The 19,109-nt window shown below is 34.6% G+C and overlaps 1 long non-coding RNA gene across 2 annotated transcripts in view; it reads right to left on the bottom strand.

Moving 5' to 3' along the window:
- Positions 1-19,109, bottom strand: part of LOC145534215 (uncharacterized) — a 540,985-nt gene that overhangs the window by 277,685 nt on the left and 244,191 nt on the right. For both annotated transcript variants that reach the window (XR_014074349.1, XR_014074350.1), the window contains one exon: positions 2,155-2,205. This is a non-coding gene — a long non-coding RNA (uncharacterized LOC145534215). The remainder of the gene's footprint in view (positions 1-2,154; positions 2,206-19,109) is intronic.

Here is a 19,109-nt window from a genome sequence, read left to right as displayed (position 1 = left end):
TAATAAATATCTTTGCATTTTAAGATGAAAAATTCTTTCCTAAGCATAATGACAACAGGAAACTAATATATTGTCATACTTGATTTCATAAGTTTCTAACACTTAGAAGCTATATATATATATACAGTACATGTGAAGTGAAGTGAAGTCGCTCAGTCGTGTCTGACTTTTTGCAACTCCATGGACTATAGCCTAACAGGCTCCTCCATCCATGGGATTTTCCAGGCAGGAATACTGGAGTGGGTTGCCATTTCCTTCTCCAGATATACAATATATAAATATAGATTAAATATAATATATATAATATACATATAATATATAAATATATATATAACATATATACAGAAAACCACAGAAATTAAAGGAAAATAATGAACTGGGATGATTCATAATATTTGTGACAGATTTATATACTGAATATGCAAAGACATTTACAACGAAATAGATATCAATAAAATAAAGTATCAAGAAAACTAATGATCAGTTTAGAAAATAGGAAATATAAATAAATACCTCAGAAAAATATGAATACATATGTAAACTTACTAGCTAAGAAAAAAATTAATAAATAAAGCTTCTTTGTCTTTGTTACAAATGGTGGAGAGTTAGAAAAGATGGAGTGAATGAGACCCAACAAGTGCATTACCATTAAAAAAAAAAAAAAAACAATTTCTGGGGAGTTGGTGGAGAGATTGAGAGTGGGAGGGTGGCAATTACATAAATGGCTACAGCTCCCGGTAGAAGAAAGTGTAGAGACGCTACGATAACGTGAACGACCTACAGTCTCCATAGCTTTATGCAAAGTTATCAAAGTCTTCTGATCCCTCAAGAGTGAGAAATCCAGACTGCTGGGAGCACAGAGTAACACTATGCAGAATGAGAAAAAAGTGTTTTAGGACAGTATACCATGTTTCAAGCTGTTACATCCCTCACTCACTTCCTAACTACTCTCACCTACTAATTTTTACTAAACATTTGGCATGAATAAAGAACCTAAAAGGGGAACAATGATTATTAGAAATGAATCCATGTGATGCCAATGCACATATATTCAATGTTTTTTTAATGGGGAAGGATCATTTTACGCACGAACACACATGCACACACACACACACATAGAGGCATGCATGTGTTCCCTCATTCCAGCTTTGAAAATAAATCAGTATCCATATAAGTGGAAAATCGAAGAAAAAGTGTAAGACAAGAGACCAAAAAGGATCTGATAAACTCTCAAAAATGAAATTACAAGTAAAATATAAGTAGTAGAAAGGAGAATAATAAATACTGTTAAAAACACAATCATGAATATAGAAAACATGTGTAAGAAAAGGAATTATAAAACAATGGAAAAAGTCAAAGTATTCTGAATAATCAACTGAAAACTAATAGATATAGATGACTAGGGTAACCAAATATTTAAGTGATAGAGGTAACTAAAGAAGAGGAAATATGACAAAATATTACTAATTAAATTTTGTCTGCTTACTATTGTATTTGTGGTAAAAGGAGACTACATCAACCTGTACCAAATGCACTATCTCAAAACAGAGTTCTCTTTTCATAATTATATGACAAAAATACTATGAGTGCATTTTTTGAAACCTTTTCTCTTATACTATTTCTTATACATGTCTCACAGTATTTTTTTATTTTCAAATTTTCTACATTTTTGGATGCAGTTACAAACATAAATATATCATCTCATTGACTTTACCTTAAAATATAACTCAATTCTGTTGCAATAATTTGACAATAGAAATTTCCTTATTCTTTTTCTTCCCTAATTAAAGATTTTGCTCATCAATATCTCTTATTCTTTGTGCTACAAATTTCTCAATGAAGCCAGTCACAGTATTCTTAAGTATCCTTGTGAGATAACACTAAATTCAAATTCAAATTCTGATATTATTAGTGTCTTATAAAATTAAGATCCCTTAGTTTCAGATTTTGTTTGCAAAAAAATGTAATTATTATATACCAGGATGTCATGAGGATTGAAATAGATACATATTATGGAATATGAGTAGCACTTGAAATAAACTTTCTATCATTTACTATAAATTTACTAGGAAGAAAAAGTATATTTGAGATAGAGCTTGTCATCATTTCCAACTGTTTTCCATCTGACATCATAGAAATTAAAAGGTCACATACCTGTCATTCCCCAATCCAGGAACCAGGAACTGAATGGTAAACAGAAAATTCCTGGGTAGAAAGAAAAGGTAAACATCTCTCAATATAGAATATTTTGTTGATTTAACTCAGGAAATATATTTTACATAATGTGAAACAAACTTATGCAATAAAAAAACAAGGTTAAAACTAAAGCAAAATGAAACAAAATAATCTGTCTTAAACATACATAAACATAAATATGTATGAAATATGAAAAAGCTGGCTTAAAACTCAACATTCAAAAAATTAAGACCATGGCATCCAGTTCCATCACTTCATGGCAAATACATGGGGAAACAATGGAAACAGTGAGAGATTTTTTTTTTTGGGTGCTCCAAAATCACTGCAGATGGTGACTGCAGCCATGAGATTAAAAGATGCTTGCTCCTTGGAAGAAAAGCTATGATCAACCCAGACAGTATACTAAAAAGCAGAGACATTACTTTGCTGAAAGAGGTCTGTCTAGTCAAAGCTATGGTTTTTCCAGTAGTCACGTATGGATGTGAGAACTGGAGTATAAAGAAAGCTGCTGGTGCTGCTAAGTCGCTTCAGTCGTGTCCGACTCTGAGCGTCAAAGAATTGATGATTTTGAATTGTGGTGTTGGAGAAATCTCTTGAGAGTCCCTTGGACTGCAAGGAGATACAACCAGTCCATCTTAAAGGAAATCAGTCCTGAATGTACATTGGAAGGACTGATTCTGAAGCTGAAACTTCAATATTTTGGCTACCTGATGCGAAGAACTGACTCATTTAAGACCCTACTGCTGGGAAAGATTGAAGGCAGGAGGAGAGGAGGATGACAGAGGATGAGGTGGTTGGATGGCATCACTGACTTGATGACATGAGTTTGAGCAAGTTCTGGGAGTTGGTGGTGGACAGGGGAGCATAGTGTGTTGCAGTCCATGGGGCTGCAAAGTGCTGGACATGACTGAACTCAACTGAACTGATACATGTATATATTTATACTCATACATATACACATACACAGAGGTAAGATGACACAGTGTCTGCTACTGTTTCAAAATTTCAAAATAGAACATGGCGGTGATGGGGAAGTAGTTAGAGAGTTACAGGAGAAATCAGATCCAGGCTGAGTTGACCACTACTATACCCATGTTCTTGCCCACTCAAAAAGAGTATCTGCAACAAAAATCAAAACCAGAAGTTCCTTTTCTATCCTTTAAAAAAGCTACTAATGTAGTGTCTGACTCTTTGAGACCCCATGGATTTTAGCTCCTGCAGCTCCTCTGTCCATGGAATTCCTTAGGCAAGAATATTGGATTGGATTCCTCCTATAGGGGATCTTCCTGATCCAGGGATCGAACCCAGATCTCCGGCATTGCAGGCAGATTCTTTACTATCTGCGCCACCAGGAAAGCCCTGTTAATTCATAGTAACAGCATTTTAAATTTATTGTTTAGCAGATCAGAATTCATGGTCAGTCTCCTGCTGCCTCTTTTTTTTTTTTTTTTTCCCTTGATTTTCTTTTCTCTGTCCCTTAGCAATAGTCCATATAGGTCGTTATGAAGCTTTCTGTTATTTCCTCATGGATAATCTATCTCCTGGATTTCAGTTGCTGGGTGACAGTTCTGTTAGTAGCTCCTGTGTGAAGCGATTCCTTTGTTCTAGTTTATAATTGGCTCCCTAGCCACAGAATTTTACTCTAGAGTATTTTCCAAGTGTCATGGATTTCTTAGTTTCTTTCTCTGGCTTTACCAGACTCTTACTTTTTCACCCTTTCTGTTTACAGTCTTATGAAATAAAGTTATGAAAGAAAGTGATCCCTCTAGGCATTGTGATGTTTTTATCCCGAGTAGAACACTTACCCGGAATGTTTTCATGTTTTTTAAGCCGACGGTAGGTCTCACGGCCATTCAGAATTCATGTTGGCTTTTCATTTGTTTCATGAAAGATCTAATCTAAACTGTACTTCTACGCATATATTTATTGCTCAGAGTTTAATATGGATACTTTATATTAATATCTATTATTTTCTTCTGTGATCTGTACAACTAAAGAGAAATCACAGAAGGATCATAGTTAAGTTCAGAATTCATTGATCAATACTGTAACACATATTTCTTATTTTATTCTGACATTCAGGACCTTCCAGGATATAGAGTATACTTTACTTCTGGGAATCTTTTTAAACAGCTTTTTTCCCCCTTATTTAACTGTTTGCACTAGTCACAGAGTACCTGGCAGCTTAAATAAGGGGAAATATTCTGATTTGTAAAATGAGGAATGTGAGTCAACCACTATACAAAGAACACCTTCATGGTACCCATTTCAACCTTGACAGTGCTTGAATACATTCTTTGCAAGCAGAATTTTTACCATCTGAACTTCGAGGGAAGCCCAAGATAAATGCTAATAATATCTTTTTTTGAATCCTCATTCTAAATTTGTATGTCTATCAGCAAAACAAGCCACATCACATATTATATAGTTTACATTTCTTAACATTATACATGTATTTAATTAATATTTGAATAGAAAATATTCATGTGGTTTAAAAGTAAAGTCAATCTATATAAAGTAAGGATTCTCTCCTAACTCTACTCCCAATCTACATTTATTTGTATAGTATCCCCAGAGAATATATTATCACTGCTATTAGTTACCTGTATATCCTCACAAAATTTGTATGTTCATAAAAACAGGTGGGTATATATATTAGTTCCCTTCTTATTTTGCACAAATATTTGCTTAGTATATACACTACTCTGGGCTTCGCCAAAGGGGTGTCTGTGTGAGTGTTTTCTCCTCTGTTTACTTGATGTTATTTACAATACTTTGATTTTATATTATGTTGCTGATTTAAAAGTAGAATCTTACATATTCTGTAAATGTTTTGATTCCTATATTTTTATCTTTCATATTCATTCTCTGTCTTGCTTTTTTATTTCCTGTACTTGGATTTTTTTTATAGTGTTAACCTTATGATCTGTTTGAGCTCTTTACCATGTAAAGTAATAATATTTGTCTGTCATCTCCTGTATGTAGCACACTATACCAATACCCTCTTTGTACTTTCATTTGTGGCTTTAATTTTCAAAAATAATTTTCCAGTCAGGTATTAATTAATTTCCAGTTTATGTGCTTAAGTTTCCTTATCAGTAGTCCCTAACAAATTAGCTATCAAGCTTATTGTAAACAGTTACACACAGTGGTATGCCAGTAAATATTTAAAAACCAGTTCTCTGTAGAAAAAAATAAAGAAACCCTTGATTTGTAGATTTGTTAATTTTGATAGTGTAAAAAACTATAAAATCTACCTATTGATCATGAGAAATCCATGTCAAACAACCAATATGATGTTTACCAGCTCACAAAATTCTGGAATTCTTTCACTCAGCTCTCATCTATCACAGAGTAAGCTCTAAATAACTTCTCACAGTTTTATATTGTCTTATGAGATTTTATAACTATATTTTTCATTGAAGTTTCTTATTTCATTTGAAATTTGATGTGAGTTGAGAATGAAGCCCTAATCCATTTTTATAATTTCCAGAAGTATAATCAACTGCTGCAATTAATTTTAATATATAATCCACTAATTTACCATTGGCTTATGATCATGGATATTTTTTTATTCATAATTATTTGCATCCACACACCCCATTTTAAGTAGAAAGAGCTATGAAAATTAATGAGAGTCATTTCATTTATGAAGATATCAAATGGGTTATGGTTCAAAGAGTGTTCAACATTTAGACCTTGGAAGTAAAAATTCTTGATGACTCTTCATTACACATGCCCATTTAGTAATAAAGAGGCTGGGAACAAAAAAACTTTCCCTCCAACTAATTATACAGTTGTTTATTGAGTTTCTTATTTCCCAGTATAGCACTTGACACCTATACTGTTATTTCACTATGAAGTTTGGGGCTAAATCAAATGTTTAACAATGACGTTTATGATATGCAAATGATGGAAATAAAGTTACACAGAATAAAATTAATGCCTCTGTCTGGTGCATGCTAGACAATGGCTATATTCCAAAATTCAGTTTATCTCTGTATTGCATCAACATTTTATTGAAGAAGATATGACTTCCAACTATGGAAAATCCCATAGTCATAAGAAATCTGTGGTGACAGATTATCAGGCCAAATTTTGAATTTTACTAGTCTCATCTTAAAAATAACATCTCCTCAGCTATTTTGTTATGTTTACTATCTAGTCATTAGGTCCAGATGGCACTACATAAAAGTTCAGGTAGATAGTTATTTGGAAATATGAGCAATATTATACAATCAACACAAAGAAGCTAGGATTAAAAACTTACTTCTTAATTTTTCGTTGAGGAACCTGAAATTCAAGTAAAATTAACCCTGGATTGTTCGTTATAGAGTCATTCTGCCAGAATGTAGTAATGTGTAATTTTTTAAGAGTCTATCCTGAATCCACAGATTCTTTGCATTACAGACATTCTTAATTAATTCTTAAGCCACTATGATGGCGTCTTGGTTAGAGATTGATTTGTCAATATTTCTAAGCTTATTCCAGATACCATCATTTATCATTTTAGAATTGGGATGATAAATGAGATTAACACAATATTGCCCTTTTGGCAAATTTACTGTGGTAGTGAAATGTGTTAGTTGCTCAGTCGTGTCCGACTCATTGCAAATGCATGGCTCTTTGTCCATGGGATTTTCCAGGTAAGAATACTGGAGTGGGTTGCCATTTCCTTCTCCAGAGGATCTTCTCAACCCAAGGACTGAACCCAGGTTTCCTGCATTGAGACCTGAGTTTCCTTTCTCTGAGGAGATCATTTTTAGCTAACATATTTACCCTTGTATAAACCCACTGCCCAACAATAGTTCAAGTATGACTAAAAATGATATAATCGTCTCTTGGAAATACTCGTAGGTGATATAAAATTCAGAAAACATTTATTTTGCTTCCAAATATCTGTGGGATCAATATTCTTTAAGAAAAGTCTACATTACTACTGAATAAATGATCCTCGTTTTACAAAGTCAACCTGTTAAATGAGATCTGATTGTATGATATCATACATAATTCTATTGCAGAGCTATTTTACCTCACTGCTTTATTTAAATATAATATATATAATATTCAAATGTGGATTTTATAGTATTCAAATGTGGAATTATATAACTAAATGTATAGTCATATACTTGCATGTTTGTATAAATATGTTAAGTTCTTATGCATAAACTTATTATCTTGTAAATTTATATTTCAAAGTTTATCAGAAGAATTAAAACTTAAAATAATTACAGACACAAAATTAAAAAAATTGTCATTATGCTTTAGGCAAACACATTAAAAATCTCAAAAGTGATATATCTTGGTAAATATATATAACACAAATGAATTCAAGAAAACTGAAAAATTTGGATACATAAAAATCAGGAAAGAAGTAACAAACTGATTAAGGAATTAGTCTCTTCAAGTTCCACAATACCATTGTTAAGTTATTTTACACATAGGGAAAATTTCTTTAGTATATGGAATTTCCAAGTGGTAAGAAAAAAGACATGTGCTAAAAAAAAAAAAAAAAAAGTGCTGCGTGCTTAGTTGTTCAATTGTGTCTGACTCTGTGACCCTATAGACTATACCCACTAGGCTCCTCTATTCATGGGCATTCTCCAGGGAAAAATACTGACATTCAAACTTTATTATATGGAGCTCTTACGAACCAGAAAAAATATGATAAATGACCAAAAGTATCTACTTTTAAGTGTAAAAACTTAATGAATCAAATATAGTGAATTTGCAAAAAAAACAAAAACAGAAAACAAACCATTGCCAAATGGTTTTAAAAAGAATATGAGATGATTTAATATTAAAATAGAACAATGTATTCATCAATTCATGAAATCAAAGGAATTAGATGTTTAAGCATTTCAAATATCAAAATGTCAATCCAGTTTAAACAACAATTATTAAGTAAGAACTTTTTCAATATGCCTCCTTTGCACTGATCAGCTTCGGTAGCTTGAAGCTGCACACACACACACAGTCATTTAGGTTTGTATAATATATATGTATTTACATATATTCACACATATATATGCATATATATATATATATATACCCATATAATTTCATTTAAATTGGGATAAAGAAAAGAAAATATAAACCACTGTCTACTATTTCTTAAAATGTTTCAGATCATTGCAATAAATATTTGAGTAGAAATATGAAACAATATTCAAAAATAGAGAAAACAGACAAAGGCTCAGGGCCGGGGCAATGGGATGACCCAGAGGGATGGGATGGGGAGGGAGGTGGGTGGGGGGTCCAGGAAGGGGAACACATGTAAACTCATGGCTGATTCATGTCAATGTATGGCAAAAACTATTACAATATTGTAAAGTAATTAGCCCCCAACTAAAATAAATAAATTTATTAAAAAAAAGAAAAAAAAAAGAAAAAAAAATAGAGAAAAATGTTATTTGTTTCCCTAAATTAATAATAAAGAATCAACTGAAATACAATTAGAACTGAAAGGAATTCAATTATTGTGGCTGAATACAGGATAATTATGGAAAATAATATGTAATACTCATAACCAATCTTGTTTGTATATTTTCAGAAGCTTCACATTTATAATTGCCACTAAATTGGTAAACAAATAAACTTAATAAGATGCACATGAGAACTGTATTAACACTATAATGTTATTAATTTTTAAGTTGGTTTTTCTGCCTTCGAATAAACAGAAAGATGTTCTATGATCCTGAATGAGAAAACCAAATGTTAGTTCATAATACCACAACTATCATAAAAAAGCTCTCAAGCACCAATCTTTTAGGAAAGCTGCTTTATGACAAATCCTTATCTAAAAAGTGACATCAATCAACCTTTTTGTAAGTCTTTTCTCCCTCTTAGAGCAAAAATACCATGTTTGAAGCTCTAGACCAAAGGGCGAGGAATGCATGTATATTTCACTACAGTCTTTTCACTACAGTCTTTATGTAACATAGTCCCTGCATGAACATTCTACAATTTGAAAAATTCTGGTCTGGAGAATTTTAGATGAGACATTAAGATTTTTTTTTTTCTACAAATTAGTTTATACATTTAAATTTAATGAAATCACAGTCCAAAGTGATTTTTTAGGAGCATGTGTTAACATACTAAAGTTTCATTAGCAAGAATCCATAGGAGATAATAAATATATCTTAGAAAAGGATGATCAAAAATCATTAATTACGCTAACAAATATTAAACCAACAAAGACACTGTTTCTCAATAGAAATGACTGAGGTCCTTACAGGAGAGGAGAATCATGAAATAAACCCACATTTCATGTTGGTTTCCAAATGTTTGTAGAAAGAATGACTTTACTTCTGTCTCTGACATGTAAGTACACCTATTTTTAGGGTCAAAGACTACAGGTGCCACACTTATTTTATAGGTGGTGCCGTGGTAAAGAATCTGCTTGCCAATTCAGGAGATGCAAGAGATTTAGGTTAAATCCGTGGGTTAGGAAGATCCCCTGGAGTAGGAAATGGCAACCCACTCCAGGATTCTTGCCTGAGAAATCTCATGGACAGAGGAGCCTGGAGGGCTAAGGTCTGCAGGGTTACAAAAGAGTTGGACATGTCTGAGCAACTGAGCATGCACACACTCTATCTCTAGGATATTTGAGTACTTTTTAGTCAAAAAACTTCCTCATAGGCTGAAAAAGATAATTTCAGGTACAGCAGAAGTTCAAGTTTTTAAAGGTAGTGATGATGACAGTATACAGCAGTTAAGTGTAGTCCAAGGGATTACAAGTCATGAAACTAAGGGGAAAAAAGGAGGATACACATTTAGTGAATGAGAAAATCATCTCTTAAAAATTCTCCAATTTTAACTGCCTCTATGCATAGTTTGTCCACTGCTTCTATTTATTGATGAGACATCTTAAGACAGATCACTTGAATTCTTAAGGCAAAGGAATGGTAGTATCTCAAAATTTTCTAATACTCCTCAGTCTGGCATGGTTTGAGGGCCAGGTGACTTGTATATGTTATATAAGTGCAGTAAAATGCCAATGAGGTGAGGTGGAATATTCAGTCCTGTAATTAGCAAGATAGGAGATTTTCCCAGTATCAGATATCTGGCTGCTTAGATGAGGAATATCTGGTTAAAAGTGTCCTCTCAGTCTATATAATGCCAATGATATTTTCCTTGCCTGTAAATGTTCATTTCACTAGGGCCAGCTGGTATCATTGCATTTAACTAACTGCTTTTATGGTTCCTTACACTGGAAGGGCCCTAATGCTGCTGCCAAGAGGAAGGATGGTGAGATAGGTTCATTTGCTCCAGACTTTATATCTATCAGATAGTTTCATGATACTTGCAGTCTGAAACATTATAAAGCTCTCTTCATGACACCATCCTTAACCATTACACCAAAATGAGGGATTATCCAAGTCCAATCATTGAGATAGTTTATGGAACACTGTGACATACTGACTGATCATATTAAGTAATTAAAAGGGCATTCCAACTATAGTGAATATTAACTTTAGAGGAAGCAATAGGATTATGATGTTCATTCACTGGAAGGACTGATGCTGAAGCTGAAGCTCCAATATTTTGGTGACCTGATACAAAGAGACGACTCATTGGAAAAGACCCTGATGTTGGGAAAGATAGAAGGCAGGAAGAGAAGGGAGCGGCAGAGGATGAGATGGTTGGATGGTATCACTGATTCAATGGACATGAGTTTGAGCAAGCTCCAAGAGATGGTGAAGGACAGGGAGGCCTGTTGTGCTGCACTCCATGGGGTCACAAAGAGTTGGACACAAATGAGCGACTGAACAACAACAACAGCAATATGATTATGATAACCTACCGTCTGCTATTCTCTGACGGCCAGGGCGCTTGAAGCATAGCCCCTTTAACTGCTCCTCAGGTAAGAAACTACTGACTAGGCATATGGAAGTAAAATAGGAAGATTCACTTTGTAGATTTTACTAAACATGCCTATATGATTTTCTCTAGAAGGGGAAGAAAGGCCAAAACTACTTATGCTGAGGCAGCTTTCAGTGATATGCTTGAGATTTTAAGGTTGGTAACCACAGACTTGTTTCTGATATTTTAGACACAACATTGTTGTTGTTGTTTAGTTACTAAGTCCTGCCCAACTCTTTGCGACCCTGTGGACTGCAGCCCACCAGCCTCCTCTGTCCATAGGATTTCCCAGGCAAAAGTGCCAGAGTGTGTTGCCATTTCCTACTCCAGGGGATCTTCCTGACCCAGGAATCAAACCCAGATCTCCTGCTTTGCAGGCAGATTCTTTACCATTGAGCCACCAGGGAAGGCCCTAGACACAATAAATATTAATATTTGCCTACTCTTGCCCCTTATTTATCTCTTATTGCTTTATACTCCTAACAACCATGTTCTGGGAAATAGCCAAAACTTCATATATCTTGTAAGATAATGATAGAAAGAAATCTGGAACAATAGGGTCATACATATTAATCTCCTTATTAATTTTGTTAGATGCAGATTTCCAAGAGCTCAATGGAGATATAATGCTAGAAGTTGCAGACAAAGCAGGACTGAACAGCCGATTGCAGGTTCAAACCATCGGAATACAAGGTGGGACAATATACTTCCACTGATAAACAATTAAAGACTGAACCCATCATAGGACATACATTTTCATTATCAACCTAACATGGAAATCAGAGCAAGATCAGGTCACCTTAAAAATTTTAACTTGAAAAGTTATTAGAGTCTCTCAGGAGTATAGGTAAGCCACGCTAGTTTAGAGGTCAAGGGACAGAAGACGGAATCACTGTTCATTGCGTTCACCCAGAGCCATACGTTTTTCTCACTAGCCCATCACTTCATCATCTTTGTGCCACGTTTCCCTCTCAGGCTAAGTTCTGCTACAGATCTTCCAGGTTTGGATTTGTGTTGACCTAAATTTCCAGCTCTTGAGAACTCCGTTCATTTTTTGCTTCATTGCTTGTGTTCCCCTGGGTAAGATATTTTGAGACTGCCTTCCTAATAACTGACCTTTTGGCTTAGTCCTAGAAATATACCTCCCACTATAGCTCCAGAAAGACACTTCTCAAATGTTGAGTACTGTAATGAGATATCCCTGACAGTAACATTAGGAGACATTTCGAACTATAGCTGTTCCAATCATGGTTGTTTTGTAAATCACACTGTAAAAAAGTTAAGGAGCTATTATAAGTTTGTAGTTCATAAAGGCAACTTGGCTGAGGCCAGAATGATATGGTGCAGATGTATAGCTTTATAGGAATCCAGACTAGTAAGTGTATGACCATGGAAGAATCTTGAGGAATATGTGGGACTCACATTTCCTTCAAAATATCCTTTCCAAATATCAATATCAATTTCCATAGCTTCACCTTTGCATAAGCAGTATATTAAACAATTAAAGATCAAATTTGATATTAATTATGTTAAATTTACTTCATTCTGATTGAAAATCAATCCATATGGTTGCAATAGAGATGTGCAGATTAAAATACACTGCTTTTAACTAACAAAAAATCAGGAATCTATTAACATAGTTGAAGAAAGAGAAATATACAGACACAGAAATTTCACGTTGTTGTAACTGAAATTTCCTCTCAAGTATCATTAAACACCACCATAAATTATTTCACATACATACATATGTATATATAGATACATACACATGTGTATTTTCTCCTTTGGTATTGCATATGGAAAAGAGAAACTATTGAATCGATAGTTTTAATCTTTAAAGAGAAAGTGAAAGTGTTAGTCACTTAGTTGTGTCTGACTCTTTGTGAGTTCACGGACTCTAGCCTGCCAGCCTCCTCTGTCCATCGAATTCCTCAGGCAAGAATACAGGAGTGGGTTGCCATTCCCTCCTCCGGGGGATCTTCCTGACCCAGGGATCGAACCCAGGTCTCCTGCATTGCAGGCAGATTCTTTACCATTTGAGCCACCAGAAAAGCCCACTTTAATCTAAGTCCTCAGAATTCACAGTCTGGAAAAATTTTCCCAAATATCTAAATGTTAAAAGAAATACTACATCTAGGGACTTGCCTGGTGGTTCGGTAATTAAGAATCTCCCTTGCAGTGCAAGGGACATGGGTTTGATCCCTGGTTGAAGAACTAAGATTCCACATGACACAGAGCAACTAGACCTGTGTTTGGGCCACAACATTGAGCCTATGTGCCACAAATAGACAATCTGTGCACTGCAAAGAAAGATCCCGCATGAGGTAACTAAAATCCAACGCAGCTAAATAATCTGAATAAATAAATGAAATACTATACCTTCTCTACTATAGACCACAATCTTTTAATACACTAGAATTTTCTGCTCTAAAAGTATTTCTAGTTTCTTTATAGGCTACACTTCTAAGTTTCTATTTCTAATATTATTTGGCAAATACATCTGATTTTGATTTGCTTTCTGTTTCTATATGACTTAATTCATTAATGCTTCATATTAAACCTTGAAGACAGCATGAAACATATTCTACCATCTTATTTATTTTTCATTTCTGTTCATCTCTATTTTATTTATCAGCATTTCCACTTTTGGTTCTTACCACAGCTATTGATTTACTTTGTTTCATTAATTGTCTCTATATTTTCCTAAAGTCCCATTTTGTTGCTCTCCTGTCATCCTTTCTATGTGTATCCCAGATTCATGTGTTTTTATTTTACCTGTTAAGCAAGTAAAAATGAGAAGTTAAAGTACTTTTATTGAAAAGACACCTGTTAAATTTGTAGTAAGAAGAGATTAAATAACAATATATTCTCTAATTTGCACTGTTTGCTTCTCTTTCAAGCTTTCTTTTATGTTTATTATTGTCATATATTCTTTATCAATTTACTATCTAGGTTACTATTCCACATGTTCACCTCAAATCTGCAATATTTCTCCTTCCCTCTAGTACTCAACCAATGACCAGGGTTGGTATTTTACTAAAATTTAGTAGTAATTTCAGCAACAATAAGTACTATCTATCAATGACTTTCAACCACTTGCATTTTTATCTTTGCCTTCCCTGTAATGGATTACATGTTTTAGTTCTATCCAAATCCAATTCTTTCACATATTCAGTGAATTTCATTATTTCTTTCCCACCTTAGAATCTAGCTCCAGAAAGCCTACTCTCTCCCTCCTACATGGACAGTTTCCATTCCAAACTGAACCAGTCCCATGATGGTATATTTCTCATCATTAAACGTTACTTTTTCTTTGCTCATCATCCCTTTTCATTCTTTTTTCTCTGCTATCAATTAGAGCAAAAAGTTACACATAATTGTTCAAATTTAATGATGATATTGTCTCCTGCTTCTTGGATCCACCAGGATATTGAAACAATTCTCCTCCTTGTTCACTTATTATTCTGTCTCAGTATCTTTTGCTTCCTCTTCTTTCCCTGCCTTGAAATGGTTTCAATGCTCCAGAGGCTTATCTTCTGGCCTCATTTTCCAACTCACTTTAGTTAATCTCATCTAACTACATACGTCATAAAAACAAACAGGAAACCAATACTTGTTACATATGCTAATGATTTCCAAATGCCAATGTCTTGCCCCATTATTTCCCCTGGATTCAAAATTTCCAGAAAACATCTACTTCTGTTTTATTGACTGTGTCAAAGCCTTTGACTATGTGGATCAATACAAACTGGAAAATTCTTAAAAAGATGAGAATATCAGACCACCATACCTGCCTGCTAAGGTATGCAGGTCAAGAAGCAACAGTTAGAAACAGACATGGAACAACAGACTGGTTCCAAATTGGGAAAGGAGTGCATCAAGGCTGTATATTGTCACCCTGCTTATTTAACCTATATGCAGAGTACATCATGAGAAATGCCTGACTGGATGAAGCACAAGTTGGAATCAAGATTGCTGGGAGAAAGATGAGCAACCTCAGATATGCAGATGACACCATCCTTATGGCAGAAAGTGAGGGGAAACTAAAGAGCCTCTTGGTGAAAGTGAAAGAGAAGAGTGAAAAAAATGGCTTAAAACTCAACATTCAAAAAAATGAAGATCATGCCATCCGGTCCCATTACTTCATGGCAAATAGATGGGGAAACAATGAAACTGTGAGAGACTTTATTTTCTTGGGCTCCAAAATCACTGCAGATGGTGACTGCAGCCATGAAATTAAAAGACGCTTGCTCCTTAGAAGAAAAGCTATGACCAACCTAGACAGTGTATTAAAAAACAGAGACATTACTTTGCTGACAAAGGTCCATCTAGTCAGTTATGGTTTTTCCAGTAGTCATGTATGGATGTGAGAATTGGACCATAAAGAAGGTTGAGCACTGAAGAATTGGTGCCTTTGAACTGTGGTTTTGGAGAAGACTGTTGAGAGTCCCTTGGACAGCAAGGAGATCAAACCAGTCAATCCTAAGGAAATCGGTCCTGAATATTCATTGGAAGGACTGATGTTGAAGCTGAAACTCCAATACTTTGGCCACCTGATGCAAAGAACTGATTCCTTGGAAAAGAGCCTGATGCTGGGAAAGATTGAAGGCAGGAGGAGAAGGAGACGACAGAGGATGAGATGGTTGGATGGCATTATCAACCTGATGGACATGAGTTTGAGCAAGCTCCAGGAGTTTGTGATGGACAGGGAAGCCTGGTGTGCTGCAGTCCATGGGATCGTAAAGTGTCAGACATGACTGAGTGACTGAACTGAACTGATACCCAGATATTTGGATGTATAAAAAGTGTTCTAACTTGATATGCTCAAAACTGAGCTTTTGATACCCAAACCCCACCACACATCTGCTTTTCATACAATCTTTTCCATCTCAGTAATTACACTCCATACTTCTAGTAGTTCAGGTTGTCTTGGGGTCAACCTCATACATCCCTTTGTCCGTAACACTACATCTAAACATCAGCAAATTCTATAAGCTGTGGTTTCAACATAGAGAATCAGAATTAAATCATTTCTTACCATTCCTACTTCTATATTCTGGTCCAAGGTATCAACATCTCTTACCTTGATTATTAAAATAAACTTTTAACTGGTTTCTGGCTTCAGGTCTTGTCTCCTATATTTTATCCTTTATGTATATGTGTGTGTGTGTTTGTGTGCGCGCGCGCATGCACTCAGCTGTATCAGACTCTTTGAGACTCCATGGACTGTAACCTGCCAGGCTCCTCTGTCCATGAAATTTTCCAGGCAAGACTACTGGAATGGGTTGCTATTTCCTCCTCCGGAGGATCATACCGATCTAAGGTTGGAATTTGTTTTTCCTGTATTACAGGTGAATTCATCACTCAGTTATCCAGGAAGCTCTTTACCCTCTATACAACATTCAAATATTCTATCTATTGTATCTTATTCTACAATATCTTTTCTTATCCTACCCTGTCCCATCCTAAATTACTCCTGTTCTTTTTATGCTTCAAAGAATTTTCCATCATCTGATATAAAATATCCTCTCCCATTGCTCATGAAAGGGACAGATGGGTTATGGTCACCACTTAATCTCCAGAAAGAACACACACACATAAACATATACATGCCTGAAACATATATGAAGATACATATGCATATATATATATATATGATACATATGAAAACACATATATATGTCAATAAATATGTTGTTTGAATAAATGAAAGTTAAATGAATGAATTATCACCAAGATACAGACTCAGAACAGTGTGCTATTCCACATTTACATTTATAACCAAACATAGAACCTTTCTCTTGGTTTACCTTGTACAGAATTACACGCCAAGTTAGATTAAAATGTATGTAAATAACTCTGATAGTTGTTCAATTTAAACTTCACAATTTTTTCAGATGACATTAATGAGAACATTAGTCATGCCTCTGGGAGTGTCTGAGTTGAAGTTTCTATAGGATTAAGCAGTGACATAGCCCTCTATTCTTTTCTGCTCCTCAGAGCCACACACTGGAACCCTATTGGTTTCAAATATTTATCACTTTCATTTAATTAATAAGAAAATCTTATTCTGATAATTTTCTGGGATAGGAGAATCAGGATATGTAACTGAATTTTCCAAACTGTTAAGCACCCATACAGAGGAATGGAATTGACATTTGACATTCTGAGTTAAATATCAGAATCTCATTAGCAAACTTCTTGATGAAATTTCTATCCTCAGTTATTTTTAATGAATTACTATAGGGAGTATATCCTGTTACTTGTTATGAATTACTACAGTTGCTACCTACAAATATATCTGGGATCTCAACTGTGCCTAACATAAGTATTTCCTTGAAATCATTTAAAAATCATATTCAAATCCCACACTTCCATTCTCTGTGACACCTCCTCCTCTGCAAAAAAGAGAAAAACCCACTGGAGGATACTACTGAGATTCAGATGGTGAGGATAATGAGTGGTAATTTTTAAATGAATTTTAGAGTGACACCAACAGAATAACCAATACAAATCCCATGTATTAAAACTTATAAGTGATTCTCCATTGTTAATTGAATAAAGCATGTTTTTGTAGCATTTAGTGTGTAAAACTATCTATGGTCTGATTACTCACAGCTTCCTGTCCCAACTGTTTTTAATCCTATGCTCACAATTCCTTCTGTGCAATAGAGAACCACTTGAGGTCCTAGAACACATGACTGTTCTTTTATTTCTTTGCCTTTGTTCAGGTGATTTCCTCTACACTGAATTTGTTCCTTCCCTCCCATTTATATCTTCCAAGAGTCAGTTTAGATCTGATTGGTGATAAGATCTTGCTTAAATCTTCTCTTTTTGGCCCCTCCCAAAACAGTTTTTACTATATATTAAATATTTATTTTTAAATGAGTGAATAGACCTCTGGTTCTTAACTGTTCATGATATTGAAACCTCCCTGAAACATTTTCTTTAAAAGTATGTCCACACCCCACACTGTCATCTCCCATGTACCAGGGGACATATTGATAGAGACAGAGCAAGGATAGCATGGTGGGGAGAATAAGGTGTTCAAAATGTTTCTCAGGTGACTGTGATTTTGTTAAAAAAATCATAACTGAACAAGATCAGATCTTGGTTTCCTAGAAAAGATTTTGAAAACTGTAAACTTATCATCACTAACAATAACTGGCCATAAAATTTTTGATAATTTTATTTTTAAAATTCAGTACATTATATTATATTCTTTCCAATCCTGAAACTAATCATCAAATATACTCACACAGATAAATCAGCACAATTCATCCTAAAAGTAAGAGGTAATGGGGACAACTTATGTGTTAGGTACATGCATTTCTGACTGCTTAATACCTTTCAAGTCTATTTTTGCTTTGAGAGGCATTACATTTATGTTCATAATTTGATGTAAAGAAGGAAATCACTTTTTTAAGAACTTTCCACAAAGTACATTCAGAAAGATGACACTACTTCTCTTTGGAAGCTTCTTTGATATGCAAGTATTTTATTGGAGAACAACCGTAACATTCTTTCAATAAGACATATACAATCTCAGAAGTTTCTTGCTGGATTACCTGACTTCCATCACAGAAAACTGAAGTAAACCCAACTGAACTTCCTTGCTTCTTTTCAGAACATAGTTGTAAGCTTCCTTTTCATTAATTTCCTTGTAAAAAGAGAATTGTGTTGTTTTTGTCTACAATTGGGAGCGAGTGGGAGAGAAGACTAGGAGGAAATACTTTTCAAGGTAAGATTTGGTCTATCATATTTACAGAGAAGAGATTAAATGCTCAGTTTAAACATGTATAAGGATCTAGATGGCAATTTCCAGTTCGATTTCTAGGTAAAATGAGGAAAATACGACATACCAAAATGTGGCAGGCAGAATGATGCCCACCCTCAAAGATATTCCTAATCCCTGGGATCTGTGACTATATGTTACCTGACAAAGGGGAATTTAGATTGCAGTTGGAATTAAATTTGCTGAAATTAAAATAGGTTATACTGGATTATCCAGGTGGGTGCAGTATAATCACAAACTTCATTAAAAATGG

Source organism: Giraffa tippelskirchi, chromosome 14 (genome assembly GCF_054371585.1).
Source record: "Giraffa tippelskirchi isolate mGirTip1 chromosome 14, T2T-mGirTip1v1.2.pri, whole genome shotgun sequence".
Classification (NCBI taxonomy): Eukaryota; Metazoa; Chordata; class Mammalia; order Artiodactyla; family Giraffidae; genus Giraffa; species Giraffa tippelskirchi.
This window is presented reverse-complemented; position numbering and strand designations above follow the sequence as displayed.